The sequence below is a fragment of the Macrotis lagotis genome, chromosome 1 (genome assembly GCF_037893015.1).
Source record: "Macrotis lagotis isolate mMagLag1 chromosome 1, bilby.v1.9.chrom.fasta, whole genome shotgun sequence".
Lineage (NCBI taxonomy): Eukaryota > Metazoa > Chordata > Mammalia > Peramelemorphia > Peramelidae > Macrotis > Macrotis lagotis.
The window spans coordinates 720,787,304-720,814,735 of NC_133658.1; positions in this window are offsets into that span (position 1 = coordinate 720,787,304).

The following is a 27,432-nucleotide window of genomic DNA, read 5'->3' on the forward strand; positions in this document are numbered from 1 at the left end:
TCATTTCCTACAGCATGGAAGTATTCTTTCACATTCATATACCATAATTTGTTTAGCCATTCCCCATTGATGGATGCCCCCCTCAGATTCCCATTTTATTGCCACCTCAAAAAAAAACCCAGTTGTTTTGCTAAGAATTAATCTGCACCTTAAAAATACCCCAACCACTAGCATTCTCTCTCTCTCTTTTTTCCCCTTCATCTCCTATTTCCTTGTTTAGTAAAATGTATTTCTGCTCCCAATTGTGCACATTTGCAATATGTATTCCCTCCTTTAATCAGTTCAAATGAGAATGAGGTTCAAGTGTCAGCTACTTCCTCCTCCCTTTCTTCCTTGTTTGTCTACCTACTCAGCCCAAACTATGTAAAATAATTTTCCTTTACCTTTCTTTCCCATCTCCTCACCCCAACTTTCAGTATTTTCTTCACATTTGTTTCCTCTCTTTCTTTTCTTCTCTTAAGTTCACCTAAATTTAAGAGAACCACTACCAGACCTTATTTTATTGGGCTCCCTTTTTGACTCCTAATATCATAGGATTCTAAAGTGATGCATGTATCATCTCTCCATGTGTGAATATAAGTAACTGATCCTTGTTTTATATATTTATCAAACTTCCCTATATATTTTGCATATTAGATTTTTTATCAGAGCTAGTTAATACTAATTTCTTCCCTAATTTTCCAAATTAAGTTTCTCTTCCTATCTTAGAAGCACTGATTATCTTTTTGCAAAAGCTTTTTAATTCTATGTAGTTAATATTATATATTTTCTCTTTTATGATATCCTCTTCCCCTTGTTTCCTCCAGTCATATGCATTGTAGAACAGTAGAAAAGATATCCTATTTATTGTCAAAAGGACCAGGTTTCTAATATTAGTTCTGGCATGATAAAATCTTGGGTCAGTCACTAATCCTCTCTTGGCCATGACTTTACTCTTATGTATAAAAAAGATTTTGGACTAGATGAACTCTAATGGACCTTAAGAATTTTCCTTCCTTTTATTTGCATCTCCAGTACTTTTTCCAGTAACTTACTTGCTATTAAACCTATAGTTAGTATATAATAAATATCCATCTGTCTATCTAATATTCCTTCCAGAACAAAATCTTTTGTTAACATCATTCAAAGTTGTGAAAAAACATTTCTTTCTGTGACCCTTTCTATTTTTTTATGATATGACGTTATAGATTTAGGTTGCATATCCATTTGAAACTTACTGTGGTGTAAGATATATTACAGATCCAACCTTTTTTTCCTACCAAAATGTTTCATTGTTTTCTCAGCAATTTCAGAAACCATACCTTTACAGAAGCACAAAAATTGATGAATTTAAATGAACCTCAGAGGTTGTCTAGTCCAATTTATACAATTTCCTATTTAGCTTTTCAAGTCCTTCACAATCTGTTCCCAGTCTATTTTTCCATGCTGATTATTCCTTACTCTCCCTCAGGCATTATACAATCCAGTGGGGCCAGCCTAGTTAATATTCTTTGAAGACGCATTCCATCCCTCACTTTTGTTACTTTGCACAAGCTGACATTGTTCCAGAATATTGCTCCTCCCTCTTCTGCTCTTGAAATCTCTACATTCAGTGTGTCCAACCAATGACCCCTGAAACATATTTGACACTCAAAACCCTTTCATGGGACATTTTTATATTTTATTATTGGTAATATGGTTATATCGGTAATATGGGTTACATTATAATCATAAGTAAATATTAAATTCTATGCACGGCCCTTGACAAGTTTTTGTTGGAGAATGTGGCCCTGAAGAGCTAAAAGGTTAGACACCCATGCTCTATCTAGATCAGGGCTATCCAACCTTCTGCTATCTTAGGGCCACTTCAAAATAAAATAATTATTTGAGGGCTGCACCCAGAATAAAAATGCAGTAACTAAAATAATAGTACTTAATTTGTCATCTTACCTTAGGTTTAGCAAATGCTAAGAAAATTCTTATTAAGTGGGGGAATCAGTAGGATGGGCAAAAGGGCGAATTCTAAAAGCAAATACAAAACAACAAAAAGACGACACAACAGTATAAAGGTAGGTGCATACTGACTAGTCTGTATCATACAAATGGAATGCATCCCACAGATGGACTGAAAATTCTGTGTGATGTGTTCCATTGGCAATGCTGCTTAAAAATACCAAAGAAAATGAACATCAATGAAATTATTTATTAGTGATCAAATTTAAAAATCTAATATGCATTTCATGCAAATTATTATTTTATTCTTTTGCTCATGAAAATTAAAACCCACTGGGGGGCCTCTTGCAGCCTGCGGGGGCAGTATTTTGGACAGCCCTGCTGTGGATCATTGAAAACTCAGTTCAGGTGCCACCTCATGAGAGAGGCCTTCCTTGTTTTTCTCAGTTGTAATATTCCCATTAGAATATAAGATCCTTGAGGACAGGCACGATATCACCGTTGGCTCTGTATCCCCAATACCTGGAACAATGTCTGGATTATAACAAATGGCTTAATTGCCAAATGGTTGTTTATGGATGCACTGATATTTAAATAAGAATTCTTGGGGCAGCTAGGTTGCACAGTGGTTAGAGTGCTGACCCTGGAGTCAGAAGGACCTGAATTCAAATATGACCTCAGTCACTTAATAATTGCCTAACAGTGTCACCTTGGGCAAGTCACTTGACCCCATTGCCTTAAATAATTTTTTTTAAAAATAAAAATAAATAAGAATTCTTTCTCCAATATTTCCTATAAGTGGTTATCCAGGGTCAGGATCAATGAGGAAGAACTCATTGCTCCTCAGTTAATTCATCCCACATTTTTATTTCTAATTGTATAGAATTTTTTTTTATAAAGAAACAAAATCTAACTCTTAACTTTTTCTACCCCTTGTTCCCAGTTCTGTCTTCTAAAGACAGGCGAAATAAATCTATTCCCTCATTCAAAACCCTTCAAGTTATAGAGACAGCTAGATGATATACCAGATGGAGCACCTGAAGTCTAAAATACCTGAAGTGAAATCCAGCCTCAGACACTTACTAGTTATGTGATTCTGCTCAAGTCACTTAATTTCTATCTCAGTTTCCTCATCTAAAAATTGGGAATAATTATAGCATCTATATCCTATGGTTATGGCAAAGATCAAATGAAGTACTATTTGTAAAGTGTCTAGCAAAATGTCTGGTACATAGTATCCACTATATAAATGCTAGCTATCATTATTGCAGAAGCAATCATATCTCCTGTCTTCTCTTCTCCAGGCTAAAAGAGTTATAGTTCTTTAGACCATTCTTTATACTTTTCCTTTTTATCTCAATTGTGTATTACACATAAATAAGTAAATAAATAAGATCGGTGTGGATGAATTTTATTGTTTTATTATTTAAACAATTATTTGCCATTGTTTAAAATATAATTGTTATGAAACAATTTAAAATAATCGAAAATTATTTTAAAAAGAGACAGCATCATTCCATGGAAAGACCAAATGGAATCAGAAGACCTGACTTTTGAATGACAGTACTGCTGCTTCCTAGTTAGGGACCCTGGGGCAAGTCATTTAATCTCTTTTAATTCCTGGTCTCTTCATCTGCACAATAAGAACAAGAATATTTGCCTCCCTACCTCACATGGTTATGAAGAAGTTGCATCATAAACCTCTACATAAATATGAATTATGATCATAATTGGAAAAATATTCTTATGAAGTAGGGATTTCCCAATATCCAGATGGATGCTGGTTAGAGTAAAAAGAAAATGACAACTATCAGACTATAAGCTAGTTACCTGAATGACTGCCAAAAACCAAAATAGAATGAGTTTTTCATTCTATGTTCTCCTTTGGTTGTCTTTCAGTTTTTTTATCTGCTCTTACTTGACTCAAACCTCTTTATCACCTCTCTTAGTGTCCTCATTCCTTCTCTCTCTTCTCTGGTCCTTCCTTGCTTTGAGCAACTCACCCACAGGATGTTTTCTTGGAAGTCAGTAACATCCCTGCCATTACTTATCACAGGATGAGTCAAAAAGGACTTCTCAAATTAATCTGATACATGAGCCTAAATAAAATAATTATAAGATTTGCTGAAGCAGAAAATATGGTAACACTCCAATATTATCATTTACTAATTAACCCAGATGGTGGCACACTTCCCTAAAGTGCATTCATTTTCCTGAAGGCACTCAATGTTAACAGAACATGAGACCAGATTTACCTCAGGATGAATTTCAAAGGTGTACTACCTGATGTTTAGATCCACTCGTTTCCTTCTTTTTTGGGCTAATAGAGATGCATTTTTTTTTGGCACGTGTATTTCCACTGGGAAATAGACCAGTGGCATTGACTTCACCTTCTAAACCTTTTGTCACAGATCTCAGATTAAATATACATATTGTAACCACATACATATGTGGTTTAACAGGAGTTGGAGAAAGAACAAAAGTTAAGTACGAAAGTGGTCAAAAAAAAAAGCGCTTTTTAAAGGTCATTCTAAACTTTGCATAGTATTTGATCAAAAGCTTCTCAGGAACTTTATTCTTGTCTGTTTAACTCTGTCTGGGAAGCAACCAGTCCAGCACTGCAAACAGATAACCAATGTTTGGTTTTTGTTAGGTGATTCTGATGTTTAGTTTACAACACAGGGCTTTAAAATTTTTCTGCCTTTTCAATGTTTTATTTATCAGAATAACTCAAAAAGTGCGTTTGGTCAGTTCGTTAGAGTTTGTAAGAATATCCTTGGAAGAAAACTATGAGATGTGATAAAAACTAATTAATACCTTGTCTCCTGAAGGTGTAAACTGCCCAGAACAAAGGTTACCTGCCTACACACAGGCTGAATATATTACATTGTCACTTAATCCACGATCTGCTGCCTGCATATTTGCTAATGCTGTCTTACCTTATGAATCTTAAGCATTTGTATACACTTATATACCAAAATAAAGTATTTTTTTAAATGAAATGCAGTTTAAGGATGCTCTTAAAAATAATATTTTGGGGACAGAAGCATATGCTTAAGAGTCATAGAACCTCAGCTGAAGGGAACTTCCAGATTAGTGCAATCCCTACCTGAAGGAAGAGTCTACAGTAACCAAACAAGTAGTTATCCAGGATTTGTCTAAAGACCTTTCATGATGATGAACTTACTATCTACACTGAGACAATTCATGCTATTTTTCCATAATTTCAACCATTATTTAAATAGCTTTAAAAATTTTCCTATATTAAGCTTAAATCCATGTTTTTCTTTCTATTTTCTAGGATCAAGTAAAGCAAGTCTAAATTCTTTTTCACACAACACATGTTTAGTTAATTGAGCACAATACCATGACCCCCTAAATCTCTCTTTACACTAAACAGATCCTGTTTCTCCATCAGTTCCCTACCTAATGCAAGTTTATCTTCTTCCTCTATTTTGTGATGACCCCAAAGAAAGTTTGGGATGCCTTATTATGTATATGGCTCTAGTAATTTTAGGTTTAAAGATTTAAGGACTTGGGAAAGCTAGGTGGCACAGTGGATAGAGCAGCAGCCCTGGAGTCAGGAGGACCTAAGTTCAAATCCAGCCTCAGTCACTTAAAAATTACCTAGCTGTGTTACCTTGGACAAGTCACTTAACCCCATTGCTTTGCAAAAACTAAAAAAAAAGGATTTAAGGACTCTCTTCCCACTCACACACATGTACTTGCACATACACACACACAGAGCTAAAACATATGGTTTGTGGGAAGTGTTACTCTGTCTGATAGAATGAACTACTGGCTAAAATGGCATCACCTATGTTCATAAGTATACCATATCTGTGTATGAAACACAGCCAACTGTTGTTGACTGCATAATATGACAGAGCAAGAGAGGATCTGCCTGCTTTGTTGGGCTTCAGCCATTCCCAAGTTAGAATCTGGTTCCAGGTTAGTTGACTCTCCTAATCTTTCCTTTCCAGTTTCCCTGGCTTCCTTTGGGTCTCAGCTAAAATCCCATCTGTTGCATAAAAATTTCTTGGTACCCCTTAATGTTGGTGATTTCCCACTCTGAAATAATAAGTGTCTTGTGCATCTCTTCTTAGTGTGTAGTTGTATATATGTTGCCTCTTCCATTAGACTGTGAACTCATTGAGCACAGAGACTGGTTTGGTTTGGTTTTTGTGGGAGTGGGAGGGGGGTTTCTTTGTACCCTCAACACTTAGCATAGTTCTTGTACCAAAGCAGTTATTTAATAAATTTTTCTTGACTTTGTTTGACTATTTATCTTCAAAGTTATATACATTCTAGGTATGTGTGAGAAAAAAAATTTCCTCTATTCCATGAAAAGCAAACCAAAAGAATTAGAACAAACAAATCTCTTATAATTCTCAGGGAGTAATTCATTTTAAAAATTGCAGATTACATTCTTATATCATTTTAAAGTTATAAAGTTCTTTCAGAAAGAGAGTGATTTCAAGTCCCATACAGAAACTTCCTAACCAGGTGTCTCTGGGCAAGTTACTTCATATCTCTTAGTCTCAGTTTCCTCATAATTAAATTGGGACTAACCATTTCATCTACCTCATGATTCTGTTGTGAGGATTAAATGAGATAATATATGAAAAGTACTTTGCAAATCTTAAAGTAGCACTTAAATGCTATATAAATTACTGTATTCTCACAATAATAAAGGGAAATATATTGATCCTTTTGTTTCAACAGATGAAAAACTCGATGCTCAGAAAAATTTAAATCACAAGATTATAAAATTGAACATTCTCATTTCTTAATATGGCAAAGTTTTTTAGTCCCATCATCATCCAGGAAGCTCTCTCTAGAATCCAGCCCAATAAACTTTCATGGTAATCAAAGCACAGGAGCCACCCCATTAAAGATACTATTTTTCTGTTAATACAGGCTATGATTAAATTAAGTGAACATTTTCCTTAGTTGAATTACACTAAACTTGCAATTCATTTTTTCCCATGAAATGCTGTTTAGGCACTCTTTCTATACTCATGCCTTTGAATTCTTGAGTCCAAGTGTAGGATTTTATATCTATCACAATTAAATTTTATTTTATTAGGTTTGACCCTCCATTCTACCCTGTCAAGATCTTTATTTTTGATGGAAGGAGATAGTAGTAAGTCTTCTGTCACCATGACCTGATTTCTAAATGTCTGTTGATTTAATAACTTGATCGATGAATTAAAAAAATTAGAAGGTTAAATAAAAAAACTATTCTTAAACACATTTGAAACTAATAGATTATAAGCTTTAGGAAGATAGGAAGTATGGCTTCTTATGTTTCTCAAAGAAATCTTCCCACCTAAAGCATGCATTTCTCCTAAATATACCTATTTTTTGTCAAGGTTAACCTGAACCTCCAGTCAGCCAGATATGCAACTTTAGAGTCACTGGATTTTTTTTTAATATATCTTTTAAAAATTTTAATAAATATGCTTTTTCTCTTGGTGAACTGCATGTTTTGCATGATTTGTCATTAAGTCCATAAGATGTTGATATATATTCTTTTATTCTTCATCCTTCCATATCACACATATTCAATCATTTATAAATGTTGTCATTCTACCTCCAAAACATTTCTCTTATTGTTTCTTGCTCTCCACATACAAAGCCAGCAAACTCAGGTCATTCTAACTTCCAAATTGATTGCCTTTTGTCACTCCAAACTCTCCTCCACACAGCAAGCATAATACTTCTAAACCACTAGCCTAGCACCTCTTGCTCTTTCCTCACTCTTGTGAACTTTTATTACCATGCCATCAAAAACTTCTTTCTGAAAGTTCAGAAATCCTTGTTATCTCTTCCCCTGCTTGACTGGTACCTCCCAGAACCTCCATTTTTAAAAGGGCATAACGTCTTCATTCTTCTCCATGTTGTACTCTTGAGTATCCTGACTTTCTCCACCAGGCCTCAACACAGTAATCTCCATTTCTACCCCATTCTCCTTTCAATTGCTGTTTTGTTTTTCTTGTCTTCCTCATTAGAATTTAAATTCCATGAGGTCAGAGATTCTTTTTTTTTCCTGCTTGTATTTGTATTTCCAATGTTTATCCCAGGGCCTAGCTTACAATAAGCAATAGCAACTGCATATTGATAGCTGACTCCTCAAGGAGTTCTGATTGCTGTTCTCTCCTGACATCTTTAAGCAATCAAAGTGCTTCACTATCTGACTTATAGTCTGATTTCCTTTTACTCTGCATCTTGCCCTCAATGTTCCAGCCCAAATGGTCTATTTATCCTCCAATAGAAAACATCATATCTGTCTATGTACCTTTGCCCAAACTTCACCTAATGACAAGAATATTGCCCCTCCTTAAGGATCAGCTGAAGAGTCACATCCTAGAATAAGCCTTTCTGATTCCCCAACTTATCTTTAATTCTTCCCCTTGCCCCAATAAATTTCTTTGAATATAATTAGGATGTATTTAGCATTTATTTATCTTTTTTAAAATGTTGATTTTTGTCAGTAATATATAAAGTCCTTGAGGGCAAGAACAGTCAGGAACTGTTTCATCTGCATTTGCTTAACAGGTACCTTGCCCCTCTCTGCTTAATAAATGTGTATTGTACAGAATTATCTTTGTATGTCCCCCAGCAATTGGCATAGTTGGTAGGCCTTAATGAGTATTTGATTAATTGAATTTAGTTGGATTATATTAGATTGTAGTTGAAGTTGGTCTAAAAAGAATCAGTCTCATTGGCTATAACATAAAAGTGAGTTCTTGGTGTTCTTGACCCCTTTATAAACTCTCTGAAGTCTAACAAATATTCAGTTGTGGAGTGGGGGAAATGTTTAGGCCTGGTTCACATTCCAAAGTAAAAAAACAAAAAAAAATCCCCAAACAAAACCATTAAACCACATCCTTGAGAAAATCCAAAGACTGGGGAGTCATCTGGTCCCCATCATTCCCAGCTGTGACACATACCTCCAGCAGGGCCTGCTATAGCAACAGTGACTTGAAATGAAAGGCAAATGGTGGAACTTTGAAGTGAAGCTGTTTTAGTGGCATTTCAAACCAAAGCGGTGACAGGAGGATGTGGAGAAAGGAAAGGCAAGAGAAATCTATGTTAAGAAAAGACAGTTGTTTAGAAGGGAGAGAAAAAAAAAAAGATAATAATGGATCTTTTTCCATACAGACATTAAAAATCTTTTTATGTCAATATGACCACCCTTGTAGTCTATTTACAATTAAAAGTCAGTCAACAAGAATTAAGTGTTCTTTGTGAGCAAAACTATGAGCCAGGCACCCTTGAAAGATATAAATGAAACATTAGACAAGATTCCCTCCTCTTGGGGCATTTTACATTCTGAGGGAGGAATCAGAATTAATACATGTGAAAGGAGCACAGATTGACTTAAACCAAGTGTGAGTTAAATATCATCCACCAAAATGCCAAGAATTTCCTAAGAATGGTTGAAACCAGATAAATTAGCCAGAAACAGCTTCATAGAAGATGGAAATTCTAAGCAATATTTTGAAGGGAAAAAAATAAGAATGGAATGATAGGAGGACATCTCACATTAGATCAAGAGGCTTAAGAGTTGAACTTTTTGAACAGAAGCTTTCTAATCTCTTGAAAAGAGACAGAAATTTTAAGTCAGAAGATCTGAGTTCAACTCCTCCTCTTTGTACCTATATATCCAACTGTACTGACTCTCAAGTGGTTAAATTTTCAGTTTAAGCATAAACAGATCCTAATTTGGCTCCGAAACAGTGTTTGTCATTATTTTATTGATTGGCTAGGCTTAAAATGATAAGAAAAATGTTAATAATAATAAAGATTAAACTTAAAAGTGTATCATGTATGCATTTTTTCTGGAGAGTCAGATATTAAATATTTACCAGCCTACCCCTGTCTAAGTACGACTTATCTCACTGGTAAAATGGGATAGGATGAATTATATTATCTCCAAGGTGTTTTTTTTTTTCTCTTGAAGGGGTTCTCTTGAGAAAAACAGAGTGTCCATATCAGAAGAAAGGGCTAGGAAATTCTTTCCAGGAATACTGCAGAACTATCAAGTTTTATATCTGCAAAAGTTACCAAAGGCCTTGTTTTTTTATTTAGATGGAACTAAGAATTTAACATCTGGATATTCAGTAGCATAAAGAAGTATGCTCTTAATGGAATACTCTGGTGCTTATAGCTATTAGGACTCCAGGAAAGTCATAACTTCTCTGAGTCTCAGTTTCCTCATCTATAAAATAGAGGGGTTATCTTAGATAGCCACTAAGGTCCTTTCTAGTTCTAAATTTTTATTTTACTACATTTTTAGCAAAGTATAAATCCACAACTTTTTATATGATACTAAATTATAGAAGAAAATTCAAGTCAGCTATTTTTCCTTTGTTCTGAATAATTCAGGAGTTGCCACAAATTCTTAATGACCTGAATATTTCAGAGCTAGCATATTTCTAATTAGTTTTCATTAATTTGCCTTCATAACTTTTTTTTACTTCTTACAAGGTTGCCTGCTTTATAAGACAAATTAACTGTATTATTAAATTCGTTTGTTCCTTCTGGATTGCAAAATTATCAACCTTGAGGCAGAAACTCCTGCCAATTACAATCTTAAGACATCTTATCCAAACTGCTAACTCATGCTGGCTAAAGAAGCCCTATTTTAATTATTAGTCCCAGTGACAGTATGTGCTCATCATTCCCTTGTCTTTCTAAGCAAAAGTGAGATAGGGAGATGATGATGCTTTGGGGGCACTTCATTAAAATGTATAATGCTGCATAACCATGATGTGTTTTCTCACTCTGAATGAACACTAAAGAAAAGCATGCGAGCAATTATATTATGCCCAGAGGCTTATCTTTCAATGTTTGAAGTCAAAAGGGCATGCTCAGGTCCCTCATCTTAAATGATCCTAATTTATATAAATCTACTACAGTAACAATGCCATGGCCTCCTGTACTGTGTTACTAATTGCTCATCACAAGATCACTCTTATTTAATATGGAGTAGGTAGTTCCATCTGTGGCAAAAAGCCAGAATCAGGTCCTAGGTGCAACCTCAATTACCTCCTATTGCTGTGCCAATGCTTAATAACCACCATTTCATGAGAAATAAAATTGAGTACAAATATGCATATATATATATATATATAGATAGATAGACATAGATATATAGATATATACTTATATATGTATACATATAAATATATAATATATATAATTTTCCAAATATCAGTCATTGGAAAGTGGGCAGGATACATCAAATGTTAGTCATGCTTCTGCAATAAAAAAAAAAATTTGTATTGAAAAAATTATGGTGTAGCATGCATTTACATCCCTTTTGCTTTTTCTAGTTCCCCTTGTACATGATCTTATAACTGGCTTTATGGAGATCAAGTCCAGTTGGCATAATGTCCCTTAACTTGCCTCAACATTGCCTCTAAATGCATTTATACTTGATTCATTTTCTGCTTCCTATCTACCCTAGAGGCTGAAATATGTCACTTCTTTTCTGAAATCAAGTCCTCTACCTGATCTTTGGAACTTAAGCTGGACCATTCATTTAGATTCCATCCATTTGGATTCATAACTGTACTCTCTTATTTTCTCCTGGAACTGTCCACTCTAGTCTCTTTAAGCTATTGTCCTCTCTCTTCCACTCACCAGTATCTTCATCAAGTTCATGTCCATTAACACTTCTACTGATCAAGTATAACCACTGAATCCATGTGATAAATGAGTTTAATGAATGTATAGTTCTCGATAGAATGACTCTTTGTTGCTTTTTATCTTTTCTCTTTTGTTCACTATCACCCATACATTTTCTTATTAATCTAATTATAAGTAGTTTTTAAAAAACCCTTTAAAATACTTGATTATGTTATTTCAGTAGACTTGTATTTGGGACAAAAAGGGAAAGCAAAGATCCTCACTGACAGACTAAGCTGGGTAATGAGGAAAACTAGGTTCAAAGAAGAAAACTTATGACAGCAAGAATCTAAATTTCCATCTAACAAAATTGAGGGACTGTTTAGTAGAAGGAAAGTGGTATAAAGTAAGATGAAAATGACAGTGTCATATCTTCCCCAGAAAAGTATAAGAATTTCACAGATGATGAATCCTCTTATATATCCTTGTAGCCTATATCTTCCCCCTACACCTGTATTTTACACAGAATCTCAGGAATAGTAAGAGTTTAATAAGGAGTTTAAGTAAGTTACTGAATGAAGGAATGGATTCCAATGAGAAACTCATATTGTGTAACCAAAAAAGATGAAGGGGATTTCATGCTTTAAGACTGTCTCATGATACATAGAAACTTATTATAGAGGGATATATAGCATCATAATATAAAAAAGAAAAATGGGGAGTGCAATAGTGAGAAATGGCTTTTAAATTTCCATCTTTATAAAATGCATTGTGAATGTATGAAATATGACTTAATTGAACTGGTTACTGGAATCTAAACTAGAAAGGTTATTGGGAATCTACTTCAATGACATTATTAACTAAATGTTTGTTATTCTATTCTGCCAGCCAAGAGATTGGGTTAACTATCATAATTAATCTCCATGACTTTAAAATCTGGACAGCAGTAATTTCACAGACAAACAAGACAGGATAAAAATAACAGAATAAAATAAATTCTCATTGGGTAATCAATCAACAAACTTATTGATCAGTCATCTACAATTATCTACTGAGCACTGTATCCAATAATTGGGAAGATAAATTTCAATTCAATTTGTAACCTTCATATCATTCAACTATGGATTCACATAAACTTGAGTAAAGTTTGGAAATGTTTTAGATGTTTATAATCATCTAGTCTGGTTCAATCCTGACCCATCCTGAAGCTGTGAACTTTTTTCTTTATTTTATGCTATTTTTCCCCTGGTTACATGCAAAAGCAAGTTTCAACATTCTGTTCCAAAAACCTTAAGTTGTGAATTCTCTTCCCCCACCCCACCCCACCCCACTCTCCCTCATTGAAAAAGAAAATTATTTGATATAGGTTATATATATTCATGAAAAACATTACCACAAGAATTATGTTGTAAAAGTAAACATAACTCCCCCCCACCAAATAAAAGAGAAACCTCAATAAAAATAAAGTTACAAAAAAACAATATGCTTCAGTCTATATTCAGACACCATCATCTCTGTCTTTGGGATGTATAGTATTCTCTATCGTAAGTCCTTCAGAGTTTTCTTGGGTCATAACATTGCCTGTTTGTGTACCATACAATTTCCCATTGTAACTGCTCCTGTAAGTTTTTGGTTTGTATTGTTTTTTTACTGAGAGCATCCTGATTATCATTTCCCATAGCAAAACAGTATTTCATCTCAATCACATACCACAGTTTTTTCAGCCACACCCCAAATGATAGGCACCCCTTCAATCTCCAGCTCTGTACCACCAAAAAAAGAGTTACTATAAATATCCCCATATATATATATATATATATATATATATATATATATATATATATATGGATATATATATGTGCATGTGTGTATTATATATATATATGTTCTTTTCTTCCCATAACACATATCTTCTAGAAAATAAACTTAGTAGTGGCACCCCTAGGCCAAAGGGTAGGCATGGTTTTATATCCCTTTGGGCATAGTTCCAAATTGCCCTACAGAATTGTTGAATCATTTCACAACTCCTCCAAAACTACATCAATATCTCAATTTCCCTATATTGCTTCCAACATTTGTCATTTTCTCCTTCTGTCCTATTAGCCAATCCAATAGGTATAAAGTAGTATCTCAGAATTGTTCTAATCGGCAATTCTCCTATCAATTATGAGTTAGGCAATTTTTTAAAGAAATGATTTGAATAGATTGTATTTATAACCTCATTAGAAAACTGTTTATATTTCTAGATCTTTAATCAGTTAGGGTATGTCCCTTATTTTTTATACATTTGACTCAATTCTCTATGTTTGAGAAATGAGGTCTTTATCAGAGAAACATTTCAATATTTTCCCCCACAATTGCTAACTGTATTTCCCTCTGTCCTATTCCCCCATATCCCTATTTATTCTATTCTCCCTCTTTTTTACCCTGTCCCTCCTCAAAAAGTGTTTTGAATCTAATTCCCCCCTCCCACAATCTTCCCTCCCTTCCATCAACTATGTTCTTATACCCTTTCTCCCATCCTTTTCCCCTCCTATTTTCCTCTAGAATAAAATAGATTTCTTTACCAATTGAGTATGTATGTTATTCCTTCTCTGAGATAATTCTGATGATAGTAAGACTCACTCACTCCCCCTCCCCCTTTTCCACCCCACTGAAAAACCTTTTTCTTGCCTCTTTTATATTAATAACTTGCCCTATTCTACCTCTTCCTTTTCCTTTCTCTTAGTACATTCCTCTCTTACTCATTAACTCTATTTTTTTAATATATTATCCCTCCAAATTCAATTCCCACCTGTCTATATATATTCCTGGTCTATATATGCTCCTTCTAACTGCCCTAATAAATGAGAAAGTTCATATGAATCATCAATACCATCTTCCCATGCAGGAATATAAGCACTTCAGCATTATTAAGTCTTTTATAATTTTCCTTTCCTGTTTACCTTTTTTAAGCTTTACTTGTCTTGAATATTTGAAAATCAAATTTTCTGTTCAGCTCTGGTCATTTCATCAGGAAAATTTGAAAATCCCCTATTTCATTGAATATCCATATTTTCCCTTGAAAGCTTATGTTCAGTTTTGCTGGATAGTTGATTCTTGGTTGTAATCCCAAATCTTTTGCCTCTTGGAATAGCATATTCCAAAACCTGCAATCCCTTAATTTAGAAGCTGCTAAATTTTATGCTATTTTGACTGTGGCTCCACAATATTTGAATTGTTTCTTTCTGGCTAATTAAAATATTTTCTCCTTGACTTGGGAGTTCTGATATTTGACTATAGTATTCCTGGCAGTTTTAGTTTTGGATCTCTTTCAGGAGGTCGGTGAATTCTTTCAATTTCTATTTTACCCTCTGCTTCTAGAATATCAGGGAAGGATTTTTTTTTTAATAAGCTCTTGAGAGGCAGCTTGATGGTGCAGTGGAAAGAGCCCCAGCCCTGGAGTCAAGAGGACCTGAGTTCAAATCTGGCTTTAGAAACTTAATAATTATCTAGCTATGTAACCTTGGACAAGTCATTTAACCCTATTGCCTTGCAAACAACAAAAAACAAAAAAATAATAATTTCTTGAAAAATAATGCCTAGTTTGGGAGGGGGGGTTGGACATGACTTTAAGGTAGTCCAATAATGCTTACATTATCTTTCCTGGATCCATTTTCCAGGTCAGTTGTTTACTCACAGAACCCCAAAGTAAAGAGATGTTTTAGACTTTCATTTTCCCAGAAGCATCTCTGACCCAAGGAGAAGTTTCACCTTTAATAGAATCATTCAGTGTTCAAACACACAGTTTTGCTGAAATTGAAATTTCAGTTCTTCAATTAAACTCATCCTTAAAACCTAAGACCTCATGGGTGGGAGAGAACTATCCCAACTTTGCAACCATTATTAGTATTCCTTTCACCTAATGAAAAATAGGAGAAAAAGATTCACAAGGTAGGATGACATGTCTGCTTCATATTTAATTACAGTTATCCTTTCCCGGTTTTAATATATCTCAGAATTTTGGGAAATTTTGCAGAAACTGCAGACAACATGCAAAGATCAGCAGATGCCACAGAAAAAGCTAAAAAACTCTGAAATGCACAAAGTAATGTTGTATAAAACTAACATAATTTTAATATCATAATGATTCAGACTTCTTTTTTGGTACCAAGGGAGAGTCAAAAAATTTTGTGCAGATTTTCCAGATCACTGGGAACCCCAACCCCCACTATGTAGAAGGACTATTTCTTGTTCAGATATTTCAGTTTTGTCTGACTCATTATGACACCATTTGGGGCTCTTTGTTAAAGGTATTAGAGTAATTTGCCATTTCCTTCTCCAGATCATTTTACAGATAAGGAAACTAAGGCAAAGAGGGTAAATGACTTGCCCACACTCGCATAGCTAATAAATGTCTAAGACCAGATTTGAACTCAGCAAGACACATCTTCCTGACTCTAGACCCAGTATTCTATCCTCTATGCCACCTAGCCACCCCCCAAAATAATCCAATTACACAAATACTTATTTAAATAAGATACTATCCCTGTCCACAAGGAGTTTTCAGTCTAGTATAGGGAATAAAAGGCACAAGATAATTTCCTAACACAGAGGGAAGCCTCTTCCATGATACCTCACATTCTTTTCTCATTAGGATGATGTTCACTTGAGGACTTTCCCGTAGCTATCATCCCTGTTCTCCCCCAACCTAAATAGTTTTCCAAGTCAAGTGGATCCTGGGTAGAGTGCTAGACCTAGAAGTCAACCTGACTTGAATTCAAATCCAGCCTCAGAAACTAACCAACGTGTGACCCTGGACAAATATTTTAACCCCTGTTTGCTTCATAAGCAAGTGACAAAAAATTTTAAAAATGCAGATTGACCTTAAAAGTTTGTTGAATATCCATTTTCCCCAGAGAACCAGTTGTTAAACATTTACAGTTTCCTAAGTTCTAAAATTGGGATAATAATAACATTTACTTTCTAGTATTGCTGTGAAGTAAATGGGATAATATTTATAAAAAGTTCTTAATACAGTGTTTGGCACTTAATAGATATTATAGAAGTTCTTGTAGTTGTATGGTTGTTGTGGTTGTTGTCCTTTGTGATGAGCTAGACAATCTCTAATGCTCTTTCTGATTACACAAATCTATTTCCAGGGTTCACACATCAAGTCAGATTCAGCAAAACAGAAATTTCCCTACAATATAGAAGGCCACGTATTCATAAAAGTGATCAGGTTATGATGGATACCAAATCAAACAGACCTGAATTCAAGTCCTGCCTCTGATGAATACTTGCCATATACAGGTGTTCTCTTTTAACACTGGGGAAGAAGGCAGGTAGATGGTACAGTGGATAGAGCACCATCCCTGGAGTCAGGAGGACCTAAGTTAAAAATCCAGTCTCAGACACTTGCATTTACTAGCTATGTGATCTTGGACAAGTCATTTAATCCTACTTGCCTCACTATATCCCCCACCCCCCAAAAATCATTAACACTGGGGAAAAATGTCATTTCTTTTGCATTGTATTTAAAACTGGTTTCTGAACTTAGCAAACAAAAAGTAATGGCTTTATGGACTTCCTAAATCATTTCAACCTGAAATGCAAGGTAAAATATTGCTCCTGATTCATGTTTCATCTTCTTACCTTGTTATCATTTGTTCAGAAAGTTTCCTCTAAGTATAAACTCAATGAATTAGTGAAATCTGGGGATGTTTCCTAGCAGTATCTGCTAAGAGACTGTGAGACAAGATAGGGCAGTATAGACAATTTGGATTTGGCTTTGTTTTGTGTCATTTTGTGTACAAATCTATGCAATATTTGTGGAACAACTGTACTTCCTAGTAAAAAAATTGAAATGATGAGGGTTGAGGGGAATTGCACTATTATTAAAGACTCACAATAGGCTTTATACCTCACAATCCAGGGAGGTTGCATTTTCATTAGCCTTCCTGGAAGAAAGTTGAATCTGGTCCAGCATTTTTTATTCATGTAGAGTTATTCTGCCAGGATTAGTGATGTGCCCCCAGGGCACAGGGGTGATGAGGCAGATATTGAACTTGTTGGTTGTAAGAGGAATACCCAAAGCCTCCAGATATATTGCTGTCATCACACCCTCCCTTCTGCCCTTCGTCTGATGATGTGCAGTCACACACACACAGATACAGAGACAGCACCAAGCAAGTCAAAGCTACATTGTCAGACAAATCATAATTTAAAAAGAAAAAAAGAAGTGTGTTAAGAATTAAACTCTCATTTAACGATGGGGGAAGTTCCCTTCCATGCTGACACTTTGTCCAATGCATTAATTAAATGGAACAACATCAGTCAGAAGTTCTCTAGATTACCTGCAGATTAACTTCCTTGGTGTTTCTGTGGCATGAAACCTTACACATACACATAGGTAGCTCTATTGGGTGCTTTGGTTTCCAAGAAAGGTCTTTTTCACTCCATCTTCTGGACACAGTCATGGATATTTCTAGATGGGAGAAAAAAGACTTGGAAAATAGACTCCTTGAGAACAGTGAATGTCTTTTGTTTTTATATACCCAGGGTTCACAATAGGAACTCAATAAATGCATATTGACTTCCTGACCAATAGCCAAAGTGCTTAAGTTATCATCAGATATTTGAAGAGCTGTCATGTGGGAGGGTGCCTCAGCTTGCTCTTAAAGAAAGAACTAGGCTGACTCAAGCAAGAGATTTCTAATCACTAGGGCTTCCAAAATCCCTGCTATAATCTGGGTGATCACAAGCAAGTTGTAACCTCTCTGAATGTCAATTTTCTCGTCTATAAAATAGGGATTATAATCTTTGAACCTTGTCAGTATTACCCAAAAACCTATGGAAATAAAAACATCTGATGCTACTGCTGTTACCACCACCTCTCAGGTTTTGTAAGGAAGGTATTTTCAACTACCTGTTAGATCTTGGCCATCTCCAAGTCAAAATCTCATGATCTTAATCTTAATGTGCTATAATGACCTTTTTTGTATTTACTTTGTTTTCTATTACAGTGACATGAGTTGCCACAGGAGACGGTGAAGTCTTTATCATTCTTATGTGTTCAATCAAGCTGAAAAACATTTTGTCATGTGAAGCATTTCTCTATTGGGCAATGAGTTGGAACAGATAAATTCTCAAGCTAATTCTGCCTTAGAAATGTTTTAATTCTAAGACAATTTTAATTCCAAAAATAAGTCACCAATAAAATATCACTGTGCCAAAAAGGAAAGATCAGAAAAGTTTTTACTGTTACTTCTATATTTTCATACTCTTTTATAAAAAATTAAAAGCAAATAAAGGTTTAGAGTTAACAGTTCTTTATATTTTGCAAGGGAAGAAGTCATGCCTCATTAAGCAAAGAATTTTTTTTAAGTTAAAGAGTTCTCTCTCCTTCAAATTTGTTTTAAGGAATATATTTCATATTCCACATTCCAAAGTCAATCATACTCATCTGCCCTCTCTTACCTCTGTTCCTCTGCTCGAGTCAACCAAGCTCTGTGTCAAGAAGAACTCTGGGCACTTGCTGAAATCGTTCAGGTCCTTCAAGGTCTAACTCTATTGTCATTTCCCCCAAGCAGCCTTTTCTTATTTCTCTGAGTATTAAAATGCAAAAACTCTCAAGGTATATGACTCTACCCAAAGGCACTGAAACATAGACTAAGTTAAGTTTTTGAGTTACATGTAACTTCTCTACTTTTTAAATATAGTTGCTTTCTAACACTTTAAATATTTTTCTAAAATCTTATTTTAGGTTTCTATTGTAGATCATCTGAATTTCAAACTAAAGTTCTAAGGCTACTCCTTATTTTGGTTTTGTTTCTGTTGGGGTTGTAAGAGAGGTGGGGGAGGTAGGGAAAGAAGAGACATGATGACAAATGATTCATTAACTCCAGAAAATGAAAAAGAAATGTGATGCATAATGAGATGCAATGAAAAGATTGCTGGATTTGAGTTTGCTTTGTGAAGGAGTTGGACTTCCAGGGTTACTCCCAACTCTCAATTTGTGACCCAAATACCCTCATCTCCCTTTCCCTTTGCATTACATTTTTTAATTTTTTCTCCTCACCTCCATTATTATGTAAGCTCAAAAAAAAAAAAAAAAGATTGTTAACTCCATGAGGACAAGAGCTTTCTTTTTCTTTGTACTTTTTATGGTCCAGCCAGAAATGATTTCTCACTCTCTGTTTCACCTTTTGCTTCTCTCATCTTATTTATATACATTTCTCAGCCCTACCACCACCACCCCATTTGATTGAAAGGTCCTTGAGCTCTTATTAATCAACTTTATCATTATATCCCCAGAACCTTTCAACAGGGAGAGCAAATACTTGACAAATGTTTGTTGAATTGAATTGTTATTTTATTAGTTGGAATTTTAAAGACCTTTAAAGGACAGCATGAGCTCTGACATCCTGAAAATTACAAGGAATAAAACAAAGAATGAATGACATTTAGTGAAAAGTGGGGAGGAAAGGAAACTGTGTTTCATTTAGGGAAGCAATGACTTTTGGTGTATTTCTTTAAGGTTGAATTTACCTGGACTCCATGTCCAGATACAGGGTACCAAGGGATGACATTATTTTTCATGATATTTTATTAAAACTGTCCTCAAAATAAAAACTAAGAACCTGATCACATAAAGTAATCTTTTTTTTCCTAGGGCTGGATGCCCATAATTTATTCTTCCTAGAACATCTGTGCTCTCTTGTGTTCTAATGTACCAATACATATGACTATTCATTAGGATGACTTCCATGAAAATACAGCAGCACTCATCTAGGAAAGAAGGCAGGGAGAAGGGAAATTGTTTTGATGTTGTCCTGTGCATCACCGGACCCTAACAGTTCACTATAAATCCATGCTGTGGATGGTTCCTTTGGCCTTATCTTGTTTAGTTCCTGGTCTCAATTTGCACTTCATGGACATTACCAGTAATGCCACCTGAACTCCACTTGGATCATTATCTTTCATTCCTCCCCACCCTAAAAAACTGCTTCAGAAACCAGGTTAGGTTCTGATAGCTATGCCTTCACTTTATCTTCACTTTCTAGACTTATCCACAGCATGGTGCCTCTCTCCTATGCTTTTCCAGCTTCTTTATTTACTATCTTCTCTTGTTAGAATGTAAGCCTTCTGAGGACTATCTCGTATGCTTTTGTCTTTTTATTTTGTCTTAGCACAGTAGTGTTTATTAAGTAGTTAATAATTCCTAGCTAGCTAGCTATTATAATTTTTCTGACTTCAATCTGTGGCAACACAATTCACCTGGTTTCTCTTATTACCCCACAGTTTTCTGTTCTTGTTTTCTGTTTTTTCCTTGTTACCCCACTGTTCACTACCCTCATCTCTCATAGACATTCTGATTCTAGAATCTAACCATTGCATATCTCTTACATCATCTCCTTCATTTTTATTCCCACTGCAGCCACTCTAGTACAGACCTTTCATTGACAATAGACTATATTATGTTTTTATTTATTTTATTTTTAATTTATGAAATAAAATAAGCATTTCCATAAGAGAGTAGAATTAAAAAGATGATTGCACATGAAATTGCAAATCTATTATATACAACTTGTTAGTCCTTTTATTTATTTTTATTAACCTGTAAATTTCCTTTTAAGACTATATTTCCTTAGTTTCCTTGCAGATCTTTCATTCTCTCCTTACTTTTATCCATTCCTCATAATTTTTCAAATTGAATTTCCTTGCACACAGATCTCGTCTTACTCTTGTGCTCAAAAATCTTTGGTATCTCCCTACTGCATTCCAAGAGTCTCCACCTAAAATTAGGGATCTTCTGTGACCTAACACCAATCTACCTTGCAATTCTTATCTCAAACCATTCCCCATCTGAAATGAAATGGTGCACCAACTACCTTTAGTTCTTTGACCATCAGAGAACTTATTCTCAGCTACAGTGAAAGGACAAAGAAACAAGCCTCTTTTCATAGGAACAAAAGACCAAAAGACCACTTCATTGAGTGTCCTTAACCTCTATATATCTTTCCAATGCTCTTGGACAGCACAAATCTTGTGAGATAATCAGTGGGAGCCAATCATACAAAAGATCATAATGTTATTTGCCCAAATTCTTGTCATATTTCCTTATCTCTACAGTTTTGGTATAATCCTGTTATCTCAGGATGAGCTGCTTCCTGAGCAAACACAAAAGTGGGAGAATGAAGATGTCCTGAGATATTGAGCCAGCAATATTGCAAAACAACAGAGGGGCAAGAGGGTCTTAGAGACCTTTGTCCTTGTTGTCTCACAGCTGTGGTCCTCAAGGATCACTAACATCCACACATTCAACATTTATGCCAAATGGAATATCTTTGTAAATTATCAGCTTTATTAAAACTGTTTTCAAAATACAAACTAAGAACATGATCATATAAAACAGAGATGAGGAACCTCTGATCTGGTCTGGTGGTACCAAGGCAACCACAGGCAGGACTCAAAATTCAGTAAATCTAGTAGCTTTTTAGGGGTGAATTAATTAAATGTTTGACCAAATATAACCCAAGAATGATATTATAAATATTCAAATGGCCCTTGGCAGAATAAAGGTCCCCCACCTCTGAAGTGACATCTGTACCCTGCATTATTTTATTTTGTCTCAGTTCTTTGCTCAGGTCATTTACCAAGGTCATCTCTGATTTTCTTCATCTGTTGAACATTTTAAAGTTCCACTCATAATATAATTTCCTCTATAAGGTTTCCCTAGCTTCCCCCAATGGATAATATTCTTCCCCTATCTCATTGAGTTCATTCTGTAATTTGCTTATGCACATCATTCATTTATGTCGAACACTACTGAGTTGTGGGATCTTATCCCTCTATTAGTTTATAAAACTCTTGCTAGAAGGAGTTGTATTTTACCTATTAACATATCCAGAAATAACCAATGTATGTTGAATGTATAGTTGTTGTCTATTGTTACAGTGGACTCTTAAGCATACTCAATTTGATTGGCACTTGTCTTATTTTATACAATCTTTATTTCAGTGAAAAAATATAGTTTTCCCAGCATGTCACAATTGAGGTTTTTCTAGAGGTGCAATTTCCACATATATTGTGTAGCTCAATGGGAAGCAATACAAAAAAGTCAAGGACTCTCATTTATTCCCTCTATTTGTGAAATTTATTTCTGAAAAAGAAGAAATGTTCAGGTAAAACTGTTTTTCCAAGGTGCTATTGATTAGCTGACTTTGGGACTTAATCAGTTTTTTAATTGTTCCTGAGGATTATTATTGAGAAATTCATAATTGATTAATCTAATATGGTAGACTTAAGCATTAAAATTCATTCCAATTCCCAGATAATACTAACTTTTAACAAGAAGCTCCTTGATTTTATTCTATTTTATCTTGTTTTTGTACCCAGGACATAACACAGTGCATTATGGCACCTAGTAACATTAATAAATGAGTTCTGAATTGAAATGAACCCAATCAATAGCTACACTTATTCATTCGCAGTCTGAAAAGCAAATCCCATGCTGTTTCTCAGTTTATTTCAATTTAGGGACAAAGCATTTCCTATATACACACAAGCACACAAGTAATAACGCCAATTATATATGGGTGGTCATACAGTAAAATATATGGGATTATCCCAAAATTAAGCTTTAATAACTTCAGAAGTATAAATTTGTAAAAATTACATTTTAAAAGTTAATTGTTTACATCTAACAAATAGATATGCATTTTTTTTACATTTTTGCAAGGCAAATGGGGTTAAGTGGCTTGCCCAAGGCCACACAGCTAGGTAATTATTAAGTGTCTAAGGCCAGATTTGAACTCAGGTACTCCTGACTCCAGGGCTGGTGCTCTATGTACTGCACCACCTAGCCACCCCTATAGATATGCTTTCTTAAATTTCAATATAAGCCCTGTCTTGTGCTACACATCACCCTAGTTGATTTTTCAAACTTTGTAAAAATTTTCATCATCTACTCCCCAGTGATTAAAAGGTTTGCAATTGTACTACTGGCCTTAAGTTCATTCAAAGAACAAGGCATTGATGTATACATGACAGCTGTGATGTCACTCCATTAAAAAAATCTAATGGAAAAAGATCAGGTGTCCAAGGTGACCCAACCAGAAGACCTTCTCCATAATCAATTGGCTTGAGAAATTATCATTCAAGAAATATCACACACACACACACACACACACACACACACACACACACACACACACAAACACACACACACATTACATAATGATTTATAAATGTCTTGTTAAAATTAAAGCTTAGCATATATTATTCAAAGTTCACAAAATGAAATAGATACAAAAATTTAAGTAATTAAACTTTTAGATAATTTTCTGTAAGTTTATAGGATTTATACTTCTGAAGTTATTAAAGCATAAAATTATGCTAAGATCTTTGGAATGTTCATACTGGAAAAGAAATCAGAAAAGCATTATCCAATCCAATTCTCTCAATTTACCAACAAGAAAATTTAAATACAGTAGTTAGATGGTACATCCAAGATCTAGAGAACAGTAGATTCCAAACCTGTTGAGAGGAGAGCATTAGTTTAGGTCATATAAAGTTCCCTTCAAATTCTAATATTCTATGAAATAATAATATGACAAAACCTTAAGTAACTAACCAGAGCCCTTAATTTTCTAAAAATGTTCAGCACTTTAATTTACAAAGAAATAAATTATAAGAAAACATATTAATGCCAAAACCTTGGTTAAAAAGAAAAATGCTTACTCATATGCACATATTTCTACACACACACACACACACACACACACACACACACACACATACACACGAGCTTTCAAAATAAGTCTTAAGGTTAGAATATACATTGTGAAATGAGAATGCTTGTTCTAAATGATGGTCTGAACTACAGATGAATATTCAAGCATCCAAGATTCTGTCATGTTCACTCTACTGGACTTTACTGACACATTTAAATCAATGAGTATGCTTTAGGTGGATTTTCAATAGGAGTTAAGAAAAAAGCATTTTCTAGTTAACTCCAAGAATCACAGCTTTATAATGAGAAAGAATTCTAACCAGGCAGTCTCAAAATTCTAACCGCTTTCTCACATTTTAAAGACAAGGAAACTAACATCAAAGAAAGTTTAGATGACTATCACTCAAGTACTGGTAGAAAAAATAGAATTTGAACTCAAGTCTTTTGATTCTAAATGCAATGCTTCTTTTCTCCATTATGTAACACTATATCAGAATGTCAAATTAGCTCCAATATTCATTCTTTAAGTATTCTAGCTAATGAATACAAGTAGTCTCACTGCATTACTCTTCAATCAATCTCATAAAATCTTCTTAAGTCACTATTCTGATCATATCACTCTTTTAATCCCAAAATATTCAGTGATTTCCAATTTACCTAATGAATAAATTATTAAACTCCTTATCTTGGCATTCAAGGTCCTCAGCAATGTGACTCATATAGTTTTCCAGTCTTATCTCATACCACTCATCTTTATGTATTTTGCATTCTAAACAATTTATAATATTTCTCTATTCATTCTTAACCTGTACCTTCCTACCAAGTTTAGCACTATCAGTGGGATAGGATAAAAAATCTGAAGGAAAAGGGAATGAGCATCTGTTCCCAATAACCCTGACAAAAAATCAGCCTTTCCCCCCTTTAGACTATATAAATCAATAGGGAGAACTTGGCCTTTGGCCCTTCACCTAGTGGTTATTGGGGAAAGATGGTGGCACGGTGGATAGAGTACTGGCCCTGGAACCAGGAGGACCTGAGTTCAAATCCAGTCCAGATACTTATTAGCTATGTGACCCAGGATAAGTACTTAACTCTGCCTCACTTTCCTCATTTGTAAAAGAAGCTGGAGAAGACAATGGCAAACCACTTTAGTATCTTTGTCAAGAAAACCCCAAATGATGTCTTATATGTTAGACAGGACTAAGGGCTAAACTATAATGAACTAAACTAGTCTAAACTACAAAGAAAGTGGTCATTATTTTGGGATTTGTATAGATAAAAGAGCAAGAAAAACAACTGAAGGTGTACCATTTGGTTGCATTCCTAATATGTGTATTTTTATTTCCCTGTTTTGAGTATCTTACTGAGAAGGCATTATGTATGGGGTGTTCAATCAGTCAATCAAAGAATATCTATTAATCTCTTCCCAGGGACCTTTCTGGGTTGAATGAATTGTCTGAATTCTTCAAAATGGAATACCAAGCATCTGGGTGAGAAAGATCTTGTGTCAAATATCAGAGACAAATGCAGTCTTTATAACAAATTTGAAACTTTCCTCTATTTTCTTTGGCATATCCATGTCAAAGGTCTCATTGCCTGAATCTGGATCTTTGCTCATTATGCCCCATTTTTGGAATGAATTACTTCTCTAACCCAATCTGCTGCACGCGTTGAAATATTTCCCTTGCTTCAAGGTCAAGCTCTAGATTCCTATCCTACATGGTGCCTTCCCTGATCTCTCTCTCCATCTTCCTGAAATATTTCTTTTTCTTCAAAAATCTTCATAACATTTTGATTAGATATCTTTTCAATTCTCACATTCATTTTATAGCACATTCATGTAGGCCCCAAAACCTGCAAAAGATCTTAGATTGTAAAGTCCATGACGACATGATGTACATCTGATCTTGCACAATTCAAACAGTTGATAAATTAAGTTTAATGAAATAAATCAAATAGAGGTTTCAATCTTTGAGGTATTAAAGGGAGTCAGAAAGAAAGTACTGAATAAATAGGAATCTATAACACTATTCAGAGAGATATTTCACCCAATTATGGTATATAACAATGGGCTATAAAGTACTTTTTATATCAATTGATTAAGGAAAAGGTAAATAGATTTAAGAAAAATGGGGTGAACATGGAGCAAAAAAATGAGAGAATGACACAGAGATAAAGACAAAAAGAGACAGGGAAATACTCCAGGGAAATTTTCTCTTTCTAAATTATCAATCTATTTTCAATGGTTTTGCCTTATTGTTTGTTAAATAAAATATAAAGCTTTGTTCCCTTTGGTTTGAAATTTTGAAATTCTTGCTTTTCTCTTTCCGTTTCTGTCTCTGCCTGTTTGTCTCTCTGTGTCTCTCTTTGTCTCTGTCACTTTCTCTCCCTCTTTCTCTGTCTCTTATTTCCTCCTACTCTCTCCCCAGAAATCCTACTAATAAATCACTGTAACCAGTCATATTCAAAGGCAAGTTCTAACTTGGTGCCTTGATCTGCCTACTGACCTTTCCATGAGATGATGAAAAACATTCAGGAACATTTTCTCTTGCCTCAAAAAAGAACAGCTTGAGATAAAACATTATTTTCCCAACCAATGTCTAAAGGAAAAAATATTTGCTTCCCCTATCTGGTTACAATCAGTTTTCTAACAAATATATGTTGCTGTTATGTACTGGGTGTGGAATCTCAAGGGTGGTCACAGCAATGCAAGGGGGCCTAATTGGTACTAGGAGCCTAATAACATAATAGTGACACCACCAGTCTTTATTCTTCTTCTTTTATAAATCTCCTCCAGTTCCCACTATATAATATGATTTCTCTTTCTACAATACTTGCCTTTGTAACTATCCACTGTAGCATACCCCATAGTCCCCTCACTTATTTGCTCCTGCTCCCAACCTGTATCACTCTCTAATAACAATCTTCTTGCCTCTGGATTCTCCTTATTTATCTTCCTCCTATTTTCTAATTTCTATACCCATCTCATCACCCTGAAAGGCATTTTTTCTGTTTATGTTTCCAGTGTTGAGTTATGGGTAAAGTTTTACATGTTTGGAGTAGAATTTGACTTTACCAGAAGTCTGTGTGATTGAACAACCTTTTTCCAAAATATCCTTTTTGCTATTAACTTCTTTTCTCACATC